General features: G+C 60.6%; 1 long non-coding RNA gene across 1 annotated transcript; it reads left to right on the forward strand.

Annotated features, from left to right (window-relative positions):
- Positions 1 to 4,840: 4,840 nt before the first annotated feature.
- LOC115279977 lies at positions 4,841 to 12,871 on the forward strand. The gene is made up of 3 exons (XR_003903603.1): positions 4,841 to 5,487; positions 5,781 to 5,907; positions 11,359 to 12,871. It is a non-coding gene; the product is annotated as an uncharacterized LOC115279977 (long non-coding RNA).
- Positions 12,872 to 14,786: the final 1,915 nt, after the last annotated feature.

Raw genomic sequence — 14,786 nt, forward strand, 5'->3', positions numbered from 1 at the left:
GGGCGTGTCTCCGAGTCCTCCGACCGCTGGACCACGCCTGCGAGGGGCGGGGCGAGGTGGGCGCGCCGGGCGGTCACGTGACGCTCCGGGCCGCCGTTTCCCGCCGGGCGGCCTCGCCTTCTTCCCGCGGACGCGTGAGCTTCCGCCTCGCCGATGTGCGCGGTCCGCGCAGTTGCTCGTGTTTCCCGTACTGAGTTGAAACCGCGGAGCCCCGGCAGTTTTCGCTGCTTCCGTCGGACTACATCGCTAACGCTCATTGAGTGTAAGCAACTTCAACAGAAAATTGATTCTTTTTGAGTATTGAATTTGAAGCTTAAAAATTTTAACCATTTCCCGCCTTCTTACAAATAATTAGCTCAACATAGAAATCTGTCATTTCTCAGATAGATTAAATATCAAAGTTTAACAACTTTAACTTTCCGTGGGAATAAACAACTCTCCCTATTACTAAGTGTGGTCAGTGTCTGTAATCAGAAGGACATCTGTGGCATTTGGAGCATTTTGGCAACTCACCAGCTGTGGGCACAGCCCCTCGGGGTGGGGCCACCCTGCAGAGGGCCAAACACAGCACTTTTTAAAAAGATTTAAGTGTTTAAATTTCTTTCTTTTTTTTTTTTGAGAGACAGAGTGCAAGCAGTGGAGGGGCAGAGAGAGAGGGAGACAGAATCCAAGCAGGCTCCAGGCTCTGAGCTGTCAGCACAGAGCCCGATGAAGGGCTTGAACCCACCAACCACAAGATCATGACCTGAGCCGAAGTTGGAAGCCCAGTTGACGGAGCCACCCAGGCACCCCTACGATTTTATTTTTAAGTAATCTGTACACCTAGTGTGGGGCTCAAACTCAGGACCTCCAGATCAAGAGTCCCTTGCTCCACCCTCTGAAGGCACTTTGCCCTGTAGAGGGGAAGGTCCTGGGGTTGGTTGAATGCCCTGCTGTCTCGGCCTTGGAATCCTTAATCGTGGGAGCCACGTTTTCGTTTTGCACGGGACCCTGCCGATTATGTGGGGGTTCTGGGTGTGATTAAGAGTCGGGGGTGTGCTAAGCAGAACAGGCCTTCATTCCGCGGTCTTTCAGAAAATTTGCGGTGACTATGCAGAAGAGGTCCTCCTCGGGGCAGCCTGCCACCGCTCAGCCACAGGCAAGCCTGGCACAGCGCGAGCTGCGTGAGCGTGTAGATGTTCGCCCGTGCTACCTGAACAAACAAGCCCGGGGAGGGGTGAGGACCCTCTCGGAGCTCCCGTGCCACCCTGCCGTGCCGCTCCCAGGGAGCTGACCCAAGAGAAATGGAACGTGCACAGCGTCACCTGTCCGTGAACGAGTGCTGGAAGGTGCTTTATTCACAGGAGCCCCACGTGCCCAGGAGCCCCTCCTGCGTGCTCATCCGCGGAGGACAGATACATAAAGTGTGGAGAACTTCATGTGGTTAAGCGAGGTCGGATGCTTCACCGACTGAGCCACCCAGGCGCTGCATGTCAGTGATTTGAAAGCCCGACCCGACAGCTCCTACCTCGGAGTCACCTGTGGGTGGCTCTGATGCTTTTTCTCTTGGTTTTCAGTGATCTGTTCCCCTTTAAAAGCATGCCTGGTACTTTCTATCTGATGTTGTGGATACATTTTCTGGGGTGCCGGGAGGGCCTTCCGATCTCCCGGGGAGGGTGGGGGTTTATCCATATGGGCGAGCGGGTTCAGCGGATCCCGGGCCCCGCTGGGCCTTGCTGCCGCATTTTGCGAGGGCTGGTCTGTCTCCGAGCACAGCGGTGCTCCCGAGGAGCACGGCCCCTGTGGGCTCCGGGGACCGTCTGCCCCGTCCACGGGCTTGACCCCCAACCCGCCCCTCCCGCTGCCACGCCGCTGCCGAATGTCCTTGTCTCCACGGCTGCTATTCTCTGCCGGTTCTCGCAGTCTCCCCGGGTTCGGACAGCCCAGGGGCTCAGGATTGCGGGCCCCCTCTCTGCAGGCTTTCCCCGCAAGCTCCGGATGGGTTAGACCCTGTCTCCTCAGCTCAGGAAGACGGCGCTTGCCGCTGTCTGTCCCCCACACCCTCGCCACCGCAGGGTGGACGCAGGGTTCAGTTTGTTGTTTCTCTTTGCTCAAGGTCATGCCCCCACAGCCACCAGGGTCGGCTGCCCTGCAGGTATGCGTTTGCATGGGTATCAGCGCCGGGTGCGTCCGGCTTGGACCCTTGTTAGCAGGCGGCGAGGGGAGGTGCCACTGGACTTCCCACTTGTCCAGGCTACAATGCCCGCAGGAGCCTCTGCTGTTCGCTCAGGCTGCCACCAGAGGGCACGCCTGGGGACGGCCGTGGGGCAGGAGGTGGGCCGGGGGTGTGGCTCCCCCTGCCAGGCCCCTCAGCCCTTCTCATTCTCAGGCCACCGCGCGGATGATGCCAGAAGGCAGGACAGGCCTCAGGCTCCTGGACGTTCAGACGCTGCCTGTCCCCACACGGTGGGCACGCACGCTCACGCTCACACACACATTCTCTTTCATGTTCGTCCAGAAGCTCTTCTTCCAACTTCACTAAAAAATTAATGGAGCACACATTTCTTTTCAGCTTTTTTCCGTATTTGGAACTCACCTCTGTGAGGCACCTGTGGACGCGGCCTGGAGGAGGGTCGCTGGTTCTGTGTGGGGAACCCCTCCTGTCAGAGCCCCTACCCGGACACGGTGTGAGAGCGAGAGATCAAGCTTCTGCTGCTGGGGGGCCTGACTCCTGGGGACCCCTGTCCTCTCCAGGGTTTGTCCTTGACTCCCCAGGGGTGCCCTGCACGCGCCCCACCCGGCTGTTTCCCTTCCCTCCCCAGAGACGTCCAGGGATGACCCTCAACTCCAGCCGAGCAGCGGCTGCAGCCCCCACCTCTCTGGTGCGGCCGAATGAATGAAGAGACGAACAAATGGATGTCACTTTGGTTCCCGACTCGAAACCTTTAAAGGGCCAAGACTTCTCCGCACAGTGACAACGTGGACATGGCACCTTCGTTCCATGCCGCAGCCAGCCGGTGGCTTTTCCCAGCCCAGCTGTCAGTGCAGCCTTTCTGGAAAACAAGGGGACTGTGGGAGCCGGTCCCCAAGATGGCCCCCAGGAGCCCTGCCCGCTGGGACGCACGCTCTGGATCAGTCCCTCAATCTGGGCCGGCCCATCCCGCCTTGAGCTGTTGGGGAGGGAAGGCACAGTGCACCGAGAAGCCTGGAGCCCCGTGTCTGTGCTCTAGGGGACCCTGAGCTGCTGCAGGACGTCGGCTCTGCTGCTGGAGTGGCTGTGTGCAGAGGCGGAGGCCCCGAGACTGCGCTCAGGGCAGGGCTCTGTGGTCCCAGCCGACCCCCGCCCGCCAGTCGTCCCCGTGAGGCACCAGGCGCAGGGCACCGGCCAGGAGACTGGACAACCGCTGTCCCACCCGTCCCCGCCAGCAGGCACAGAGGGGCCACCCGGAGAGCCCGGCAGGCCCTCAGAAGTGTACACAGGGATGAAGCGACTGGCCTTGTAGCCCGGCTCCAGCGAGTCAAGGCCCCAGACGCTCCATTGCACCTGGGCTCCGCACCCAGGCGACCCCCAGCCCTTGAGGAGTCTACCACTGAATGTGACTTTTTCTCTTCCAGCCCCAGCCTGCCTGCATCTCTATGCCAACAGCCTCGTCCCCCATCTTCTTTTACACAGACATCGCCTGAGTGTCTCGGAGTACTTCCTACCTGCAGCGGAGCCCACTGCCAAATACCCAGGCGTGCTGCCGAAGGATTAACACCAGACAGCAGGGCTTCCGCAGGCCAGGAGGGTCAGAGCTGAGGGGCCGGACAGGAAGCCTTTGGTTCCTGAGCCATGGAAAAGGTCCAGAAGTTTCCCAGGAGGGTCCAGTGAGCTGAGGTAGAGGACCTTGATGCCGACACACTGACATTGCATGGGAGTCGAGTGGTGACTCAGCGGCTGAGGCAGCTGCACGCCTGCGTGTGTCATTGGGGCTCCCTCAGGCGTGCCCGCCGCCCTGGGGCATGCCCTGGGATGTGCTGTCTGCAGCTCACATTCGGACCCCTCCTTCCCTGAGCCCCCACCCCCAGCTGGATGTTTTCACTGATCGCCAAGCCCGTAAGTCTGAGGATTTAGAGGTGAGACTCCAGACGCCTCACCGTGGCTCCTCGCAATGCGGCCTTCGCCGCCCACACCCTGCCTGGGTCCTCGGATCAGGTCTGGGAAGGTTGCCATGAAAAGGCCAGACATTTTTTGTCATTTTTTCTAAATTATAGAACCAACCCGCCTTTATAGATACAGACAGACAAATAAGGTGGTCTAGACCCTGGGCATGTGATGGGATCTGGGCACGTCCAGAGCCTTGGAGGGAGGAGTGCCACCCAGCGCCGTGGCTGAGGACACCCGCTGTAGAGGGACAGGTTTGCGTTCATGTCTCCACTCTGCCCTCTACTAGTCCAAGCGAGCTGCCTTGCCTTCTGAGACTCTGCTTTCTTTTCTGAAAAATGGTGATAATAACAGTTACCACCATATAGGGATGGTTGTGACAGCCGCAACGTGCCAAGGGCTGTGCCCAGTGCCTGGCACTTGGCATGCTCCTGGCAGATGGCTGCTGTCAGATATGAACACATTTGAGAGTAGGAGACAATACTTGCTGTTATTTACAGATACCCGTTCACGCACTCTGTTGTGAGCGCCTTTCCGTGCCAATTAGTACTTCCTATGACACCAGTTTTGACAGCCAGTTAGTGTTGTGAGAACAGTTCTTACCAGTCTGGATGGACATTTAAGTTGTCAAGTTGTCTTATTGCAAACAAAGGCTATGTAGCCCCAGGAGATGCCCCTGAGGGCTTCTTGTGTGTGGGGGGGGCGGGGGGAGGGGACCTGCTGGCTGCCGGGCTCCTGGAGCACACGGAAGGCAGAGACACAAGCATCTGCGACGTGCGGTCTGTCTACAGTGTGGGTGAGCTAGTGGTGGGAGAACTGGAGCAGAGGGAAAGCACTCTCGGCACACGTTCTGAGCGGTGGTGCTGTTGCTGCTCTGGCCGTGTCTTTCCTGTCCTAGAGAGAGGGAGGACTCCCCAAGGTCAGGGGAAAGGGGAGCGGAGTAGAGGAAAGGACCAGTGCGGGGCTGAAGATGTAGGTTCCTGTCCCAGCGCTGCGGCTTCTCCTCTGTGAAGGGCGTTCTGCTCCTCAGAGGCTCTCTGCACGCAAACTCTGAGCTCAGCGCGTGGTGTGGGGTGCGGCTAGGGCTCACTGAGCCCTAGCCGTCGCCACCGATTTCATTTACTATTGTTAACTGCGTCATTTGGGCGAGCCACTTTCCCTCTCTTCCCGGATCTCTGTTTTCACTTTCATGGGCCTTGGTGTAGATGGGCTTGTTGCCCGCTTCTTCGCCATCTGATTCCGTTCTCTCCTGAGGTCACCTTGCCCGTGGCTCCTTCTGGAGGGACGCAGGATAAGACGGCAGGTGGTTTCAGCACCAGCGAGGGAGGACAGCGCCCGGAGCTGTCCATGCGCTGAATTCACAGGTGGGTCTCCCTGGAGGAGGGCAGGAGAGGTGTAGGCGGGAACAAGGTGGGCCTGCCATGTGGCCGTGGCTCCCGGGATCATAGCCTTCCCCCATGGGGAGCTGGGGTGCCATGCTTAGAGGCAGGAGGGGCCAGGCCTGCCACGATGTGGGTCTTCTGCCAGCCCTTTCCCTCCCCATCGGCTCTCTCCCCTCTCCCCTCATCCCTGAGGTCCTGAGTTCAGTCAGGCCCTAGAAACCACAGTTTGGGGACCAAGCTGATGAAAATGTCGCTTAGTCTGAGCTTCTCTGCAGATGGATATAGCTGTGTCGTCTGAGATTCCTCCAAACTGGAAACACCCAGAAGTCCATCGACAGCCCATCCTGCATGGACATATTATGGAAAGTCCAACGGCAGGCAGAGACTGGGCAGTGGAAATGGGTGAGCTATGGCCACACTCAGCAGGATGAATCTCTCAATGTGATGTCGGGAAGAGGCAGGACACAAATAAATATGTGTGGGTTCGTTCTGGTTATAAAAAGCTCCCAGGCAGGCAAGATGAAAGGTGGCATTTGGGCTATAAGCCAGGAGGTGGTGGCTGTCTGCATGCTCACTCTATTGATTCAACCAGTGGTTTATGCTTGGTGCACCGTTCCATGTGTATATTACATTTCAAAGTGAAAAAAAGAAAAAGAAAAAGAGAAAGTCACTAGTGGCCATCGGAGTTTCTGGAGGAGATTATTAAAACACATATTCAAGCGCCTTGCTGCTGGTCACTCAGTTTGGCGGCCAGGAATACACACGCTAACTGGTCCCTTCTTGGTTCTGAGGCGTGTGCCTGCAACTCCTACAGCTCATGACCCCGAGATCAAGAGTCACATGCTGTACTGACTAAGCCAGCCAGGCACCCCTGAAGTCTGCATTTTAAATGTTTATTTATTTTGAGAAGGAGAGAGAGAGAGAGAGAGAGAGAGAATCCCAAGCAGGCTCTATCATATCAGTGGAGAGTCTGACGTGGGGCTCGAACTCATGGACTGTGAGATCATGGCCTGAATCAAAATTGAGTCAGACACTTAACCCACCGAGCCACCTGGGCGCCCCCTGAAATCAGCCAGGCCCCTGGCTATGTGAGGGAAAGAGTCTGGGAGCTCTGCTTTCCCGGCCAGCTGAGGGGCCCCTGTGGGATCTCCTCCCTGGGGCTAGCCAAGAGAAGGTGTGGCAGCCATGCCCCCAGTGGTGCACACAGCAGCACCCCTGCCGCCCAGAGCCGCAGACTGGGGCTCTAGACCTGCCCCCTGAGCAGCCTTTCCCCCTCTCAAGCCACAGTCCCACCTCTGGAATGAGCTGCTAGGAGGTGCTCAGTGAGTGCGTCATTCCTTCCTCCCCACAGCCTTGTGAAGGGCCCTCGGGGGCAGGCGGGGGCGGGCCCCACACCAGAGTCACCTGCAGATTGTAGACACCAGAGGGTTCCCCAGGAAATCCCAGCCTGGCTGCACACGAAAAGGGGGCCCATCCACATCCTCCCCACCTCCTCCCTGGATTGGTACCTCCTCCTGCTAGACCACCAGTAGGCAGGGTCCTTCTTGGCCGGATGAATTCGGGAAGCTCCCTGCCCCAGGTTTGGGAGGGGAAGCAGGGTCTGTGCCCGGGTCTCCCACTGGGGAAGCTGCTGCAAGTTGGCAGTCAGCCCTGCAGGGGGAGGGCGGCGGGCGTGGGGGAGCGGGGAGAAGTTGGCAGGGCTGTGTGAGTCTGTGTGCGAGCACACATAGCAGGCTCACCCCTGTGCGGAACTGCAGCTGTGAGATGGGACGCCTCCGTCCTCAGAATGGCTGGGGCGCCGGGACCGTGTCCCCTCCCTGTCTCTGGAAGGAGGACGTCCCCTGGCTGGGTGAGTTCTCAGCTTTCAAGTTTCTCCCGGGGCTGCACTGGGACATGGCTGCCGCCCACCTGGTGGAATGTTTGGTGCAGAAGGGCTGGTGCACAGGCTGGGTGGGACATTGAGAGGGTCCTCTGAGACACTCAGTAGGCAGGCATGAGGCAAGCTCGCGCTGCGGGGGGCTGCACGCTGGACGCAGCTGTGAGGACTGTGGGTGCAGTCCCGGTGGCCAGCCTCCACTGCAGAGGGGAGGTGAGGCGCTGCAGGGGCGGGGGGTGGGGCTGACTGGCTCTGCAGCCAAACAGAACAGGGCTCCTTTTCAGGAGAGCAACGGGCCCAGGTGTGGGTCCGCATGTGCAGGCGTCTGTGAGTGCTGGTGTGGGTGTGTGTTCCAGGCACGTGCGCACCTGCCGTGCGAGCGTGGGCAGTGTGTATGTATTTACAGTGGCGGAGCGTGAGTGAGCTTATGCTGTGATTTACCGACACGTGTGTGCACTTGGGTTTGTGTGCTTCGGGTATAAGGATGTGTGCAGGAAGACGTGTGTGCTGCACGTGGGTATGTCAGGGTCTTTTGTGTTTGTGTGGGCGGCCGTGTGTGCTGGATATGCTGTGGAGGGTCCATGAGAGCTCGTGTGTGTGTACTTGTGTGTCTGCACGTCTGCGTGTTGGTGCACATGGGGGAGAGCCTGCATGTGAATGCCTGGAGACGTGTGCGCCGGTGTGATGAACATGTTGTGTGCTGCCTGTGTGTGCTGGTGCGTGGACCGGTGTGTGCTGTGCGTGCTGCGTGTGCTGTGTGTGCACGGGTGTGTGCCATGTGTGTTGGGTGTGCACACGTGTGCTGTGCGTGTTGTGTGTGTGCAGGTGTGCTATGTTTGCACAGGTGTGTGAACAGGTGTGTGCCACGTGTGTATTGTGTTTACAGGTGTGTGCCACGTGTGTGTTGTATGTGAAGGTGTGCTGTGTGCACAGGTGTGTGCCACGTGTGTTGTGTGTGTGCACAGGTGTGCTGTGTGCACAGATGTGTGAACAGGCGTGTGCTGTGCATGGTGTGTGTGCATGCAGGTATGCTGTGTGTGTACAGGTGTGTGAATACGTGTGTGCACATGTGTTGTGTTAATAGGTGTGTGCACAGGTGTGTGCTACACTTGTGTTTTACCTGCAGGTGTGCTGTGTGCACAGGTGTGTGAACAGGTGTGTGCTGTGCATGTTGTGTGTGTTGCATGTGTGTTGTGTGTGCAGGTATGCTGTGTGTGCACAGGTGTGTGCTGCACATGTTGTGTTTGTGCAGGTGTCTGTGCAGCATCCTAGGGCACACCGGCCCTGCCTCAGTTCTGTGCCCCAGCCCCTCCCCCGTGGGGGCTCTTGGCCACTTGGACCCGGCAGGACAGGGCCAAGCCCCTGGCAGGTGGCGGTCCCCGGCGCGGTCTGCCTCAGCTTGCCCTGCTTCTCACCTGCCCCCGTTCCGGGTCCCAGAAGAGGTTGGCCCGGCCAACGGGGAAGCAGGGCGGGGCTGCCTGCCGAGGGGCAGGATGACGCCGGGCCGTTTCCAGAGCAAGAGTCTGCCACGGCCACGGCCTGGGGCTTGGGCAAGAGCCAGGCGTTGGTTTCCGGCTCTGCTCCTGGGCGACCGAGAGTGGGTGTCACACACCCCGGGGTGTCCTGATCCAGCCTGCTCCCTGCAGCAGGAAAGGAGAGCTGCCGTCACTGGCCCTGCCGACAGACGGGGCTGCTGAGCTCAGGGAGCCTGGACCCTCAGTGTAGAGGGCGGCGCTGCGGCCGGAGGGGCCGTTTAGACAGTCACGAGGGGGACTGGCTTCAGGGCAGGCGGGCTCGCGATGCGGTGCTGTGAGGTCTCCGACCCCCCAAGCTCTGTTTCCTCATCCCCAAAGGGGAGGCCCTGACAGCTCATCTCAAGGGCTGGGTGGGCCCCAGGGCCCGACCCAGGCATCAACCTTTGCCAGCTGGGTATCTGAGCGTTCTGGGGGCAGGGTGCACCCCGGGACACAGGGCAGTGAGGGGGTGCCACCCAAGGCAGAGCTATTTCATGAACTCGTCCCCCAGCCCAGCGGGGGGGTGCTGCCCTGGGCCAGTGCAGAGGACGTGTGGCACATGATCCCCAGCAGATGTGCAGTGATCGTTCAAGTTGACGGTTTAGGAACATCCTCGTCACTGTTCCACAAACAGCTCCGAGGCGGGGCTGTGGCCGCACCTTCCCATGGCCTGTGCTCGGCCACCGGCCTGTCCCCGACTCCCGCGGGTCACCAGGATGCCGCTCCCGGCTGTCCTGTGTGTGGCCTACCACGCGTCACTGCTGCTCAAGTCCCCCGCCCTTCCTGGGCCCTGGGCGCTCCTCATGGGCGGCGTCCGCGTCCACACCAGCAGCGAGTTCAGCGCCTGCGTCCACAGCCTCGTGTCCCGGAAGGTCCGGTCGGCCTTCCTGTGCCTGTGCAGGTGTGAGGCGGGGGAGGGACAGAGGCGCACAGCCACCAGCAACCGCGTGGTCCAAGTGACCCCTCCCCGAAGGTGCTGACCCACAGGAGTGAGGGCTCGGGTCCTCAGGCAGCCGGGCCCCTGCCCAGGCTGCAGGATCTGAGGGCCACCCTCCTCCTGCCCAGCGCCCTGCCCCTCTCTGCTCACAGGCTGGGTCCTGTAGGTGTCAGCCCTGCACACGTGTCCACTGGGCCAGGCCAGGGACAGACACCCTTTTGCCAATGGCTTCCCTCCCCATGAACTAGGGCAGTAGTGGCCTGGGTCCAAGTCCTGTAAGTTCAAGTCTGCACTCCACGTGGGAATCTTTCACCTCATCCAGAAGAGGGGGAGGTGAGAAGCAGGAAAAAGAAGCCGGAGTTCATTAGCTCACAGTGTGAGATCCGCACAGCTTATTGTAACGCTAAGCATCTTTGGGGGGGGGGGATGGAGGGGGGAAGAAGCCCTGAAGGCGTTAGGTACCTCCCGTCTTGTCAACATGGCCTTCGTCGGTGGGTGGAGCCTGCCCAGAACCAGCCATTCCAGCGTGGATGGAGACTCCCCGGGGCCACATGTAGAGGGGACTCAGTAGAGACCTTCATGGGGCAGTGGAGCGCCCCCCCCAGGCCTCTCCGGTGCCTGGTGCCCCAGCCAGAAGAGCTCCCCCCTTGGAGGGATCAGCAGGGTTGGCGCCTTCCCCTTCCCACTGCTAAGCAGGAGCTGGGGGGCGGGGACTGACGTGAGTGGGGAGCCACCAAGGAGGCAGGGCAGCCCTGTGTGGTGATCCTTAAACGATGGGGGGCTCTGGGCCCCCGGCCAAGCCCAGCACTGTCACCCCAGCAACGGCCTGCGTGGGAGTCCCACGCTCCCCGTCGTGGGGGGGGGCCTGGGCCCCCCCAAGCAGGCAGTCCCCTGTCTCCCGTAGGTGAGCTACGGCTCTCCCCGCCCCTGAGATGGGCTTGCATCCCCGACCTGTCCCTGTCCCTTTTGAGATCACTTCCTGGCTTCTGTGGTGTCCATTAAAAGCAAATTTTCTTTTTTTTTAAATTTATTTATTTAAATTCAAGTTACTTAATACACAGCGTAGTGTTGGTTTCCGGAGTAGAAACCGCTGGTTTCTACAACACCCAGAGCTCCTCCCAACAAGGGCCCTCCTCAGCGCCCCCCCCCCCCCCCCGTGTCTGTTAACCCTGTTTGTCTCTGTATTTTAGTCTCTTCTGCTTTGCCTCCCTGTTTTTATCGTCTTTTTCTTGACGTTTCCTTACGTTACTATTTGTTTCTTAAATTCCACTTATAAGGAGTTGATTGGGAGGAGGTCTGAGTGTTCCCAGCTGGCAAGCCCCAGAGGCCAAACAGGACAAGGAAGACAGGACAGGGCACCCACAGTGGTGACTTTGTGGCCAAGCTCAGTGGGCAAAGCCCCCTGGATGTTAGCGCCTCTTCTAGCCCGCAAGGTCAAGGTCCGTCCTTGGTTCTTAGGAGACCAGTCTTGAGTCGGCCTTGCTCTCTGAACTGTTTCTTTACTATTTATTTTACTTTTTGCACAGGATCATCTCACGGATACGGGAGGCTGTTTTGCTGTCCCTTCCCCAGGGCATAGGAATCAAGAAATCATTGTGCACCCAGTTAATCACCGTCCTGCAAACAAAGAGTGACCTCCCAGTCAGCTGACGCCCAGGCGTGGGTCCCCTGCTCCCGCCTTTACTCTGCACACAGCTCTCAGGGATCCCCGAAGGTGGCACGTGCACCGGCCCTCCTCCATGTCCCTTGTTCCTTCTCTCCGCTGAAGCCCCCGCCTCACCCTGCTTCCATTTGCTGGTTCTCCAATGGACCAGAACAGCGACCCCCCGCGGTCTCCTGGGGACTGTGTCAGCAGCGCGGAGCACGCGGGGACCAGGCCTCCAGACCTCAGAGGCCTAGGAGTCTGTGACAGGCAGGTGAGGTGCTAGCTGCTGGGTGACAGCTCAGTCAGGTAGGAACCTGGGACGGCCGGCTCTGAGGTTAAGAATGTGGGGGGGGCCTGGGCAGGCTGACAGCCGGGTCACCCCTACCCCTAAACGGTGACCGCGCCCTCTAGCGGGCAAGCCCTCTGTTCGAGGTCACAGGGACCGCCACCAGTTCTGGACCTGCCCAGCCCAAGTGGCTAAAAGCGGAAAAGCGTTGGTGCGTGAAGGCGGAACTGGTGGGCTGGGCAGCGCTGTGAGAGCCGCACAGACGGGTGCTGACTTCTGATTTCTCACGGAGTTCATCCTGCTGCGGCTGGGGTGCGCGCTGGCCCGTGACCCCACCAGAGGGGCTGCAGGCCGTGGGCGTGGCGGTCAGGCCTATGCCACCCTGGAGGCGAGCATGTGTCCTCGGACTAGCCCGGATCCTGTGCCCAGAGCGTGCCAGTGGTGCCCTCGGGGCGGGCGTGAGGCCCGGGGAGGCCTGGGGCCTGGATTTGCGTTCGCATCCTGCAGGTGCGACGGATTAAGCACCTTTAACGACGCCCTTCCTACCCCAAGGGCCTAAATGGAATCCAGGTTCTGCTTCCGGTTCCGTCTGGGTTCCACTTCCGGTTCTGTCTGGCGTCACCGAGCCGAAGGCGTGCCCAGCCTTTCGCGTCTTCCCGGCAGTCTGTAGTCCCTCCGCCGGCGCCGCCACCCCCGTCTGCACCCCGAGCCTCGGTGGGAGGTGCGGGACCCACGCGGCCTCTTCTCGGCCCCCCCCCACCGCCAGCAGTGGCAGGTGTGCCCCGTAAGTGTCGCCCAGCTGGCACCGCGGCCTCTGAGCTCTCAGGCCCCCTCCGAGGGCCTCGTCCCTGCCTCGCCCCTGCCTCGCCTGCCTGACCCAGGCTCCTCAGACATTTGTCACAGGATTGGGTTGAGCCACTGGCCTTTGGAGCCACCTGAGGTCCCCCGGGGAGCAGTGTGGACCGTGGTGCAGGTAAGACCCCTGCGTGCAATTCCCCTGCTCCCGGGAAGGCGGGTGTGTGTGGCCGAGGGGACACTGGTCTTGGCTTTGGGGAACTTTCCAGGCAGCCACGGGGGTTGCCCCTCAGGACAATGCGCGTTGTCGCCTCTGCCAGGAACCTCCTCCAGGAAGCCCCCGGGGTAGCCCCCTGGCGTCATGACCTCTATTCCCACCCCTCCTAAGACCCTAATACTTTGCACCTTGTGCTCCTTGTTGACTCTGGTGCCTTCTCTCTTGTGGGAGCCTGAAAACGCCTGAGGGTCGCGAGCGGTTTGCTTGTGCTTTGGAACTGTTGGCATTCGTGCTGGTGGCGTGGCGGCCCCTGCCGCTGGGTCCAGGCCTCACGAGGGCGCTGTGTGGGGCGGTGTGTAGGTCAGGAGAGCTTGAGGAGGCCCCTTTCTTTGGGTCTTGGGGGGCGGGCGTAGGCTCGGTTCTCGAGGTGGCGCCGGGTCAGAGCACCGGAGGCGAGGCCCCGCACTGCACCAGGCCTGAGGGTCTCCTCACTACCCTGCGTCGGGAACGGGCCTGGTTGTGGAGGGTCAGGAGGGCCGGGGGACACAGGAAGCAAGGAAATTGCAGAGAAAAACGCAGGGCAGACTAATTAACAGGACACTAATTAACAACGTGCAAACACCTGCAAACGGCCCGATTTGCTTCCAGCCGCCTTAGCTTGCACACCTGTGGCTTGTGCCGCGTTGTCCTGGAAGCCAGGTAACACCTGGGGGCCGGCTGGGGGCGGGCAGGACACCTGCTGCCTCGCTGGGTTCCGGAACGTTCTCAGGCCATCACTTGGTGACAGCACCCTCCCCTTCTCCCGTGGCGGAGCACGCTGTCTCTGCCTTACTTGGAGCCGTGGTGCGTGCCGCTGTGTGCTCGAAGTGGTAGTTTTCTGAAGGCTCCTGGCACCTGCACATACTGTGGGCTTTTATGAGCAGGGGCGGCATCTCCTTCCTCCTCCCTGCGGGGACTGAGTGTGACTCGGGCTTTCCCACCCGCCTCCTGAGGAGCACGGGGACCCTGCCCAGACCACACCTGTGGGCGGGAGGAGCAGCCGGAGGGAGGACCCCGCCCAGCCGGGGCAGCGCCACTTCAGCAGGGAGAACAGGGTTGCACGTGTCGGGCCCCCGACTCCGTTTGGCTTCAGCGGAGGGATATGGTGACTGCACAGGAATTGTCCCGGACGTGGGCAGTGCCGCTGCTCCGTCACCCACAGACAAGGCCCTGGGGACTTGCGCAGACTTGAGCCTGTCCTGGGGTTGGGCGGGGCTGGCATGTGCTGGCCGGGGACTCAAGCCGGGGTGCCACTCCCGGCCCTCCTGAGTCCCCAGTGGTGGGTCCCCAGGTTAGAGCTTGGGGGCTCAGGCTGGGAGAAGCGGGGGCAGCGGGGGTAAGAGCTGTGCTCGGGGCCCAAGTGGCTGAGAGGCCACACTTCCTCTCGAGCCTCGGCCTCTCGGGGGCCCGGGGGTGAGAGGGGAGTTCCCGGGACGCTGTGACCCACTTTCAGAGAGCTGGGGTGGGGGGTGGGGACCCAGCTCAGGGGCCTGGGCCACCGGAGGCCACCTCTTGTGCAGGGCACTCAGGCCCCAAAGAGGTGACCTGGGAGGGAGGCCTTGAGAGAGACAAGGGGGTCAGAGACCGGAGAGCGGGACTTGTATGCTTGGGGGCTGCAGAGGTGCAGTTCTCAAAGTATGGTCCATGGACCCCTCCAGGCGTGTGACCGCAGGAGGCCGGCATTGCCTTTCCCGCAGCTGCCTCTGCCCTGGGGGGACAAAGCTGCCGCAGCCCCAGGCGGTGCTCAGCGCTCAGTCTCGGATGAGGGGCCTCCCATGAGCCTCCTGCACCAGGCAGCTGCGAATACCAAGAGCGTTAAATCTCCACTCTTCAATTCTTTTTTTTTTTTTAAAGCTTATTTATTTCGAGAGAAAGAGAAGGCACACGTGGGGGAGGGGCGGAGAGCAGGAGCGAGAACCCCAAGCGGGCTCTGCACTGCCCGCGCAGAGCCTGATGCGGGGCTCGAACTCAC

Source organism: Suricata suricatta, chromosome 16 (assembly GCF_006229205.1).
Source record: "Suricata suricatta isolate VVHF042 chromosome 16, meerkat_22Aug2017_6uvM2_HiC, whole genome shotgun sequence".
In the NCBI taxonomy this organism is placed as follows: Eukaryota; Metazoa; Chordata; class Mammalia; order Carnivora; family Herpestidae; genus Suricata; species Suricata suricatta.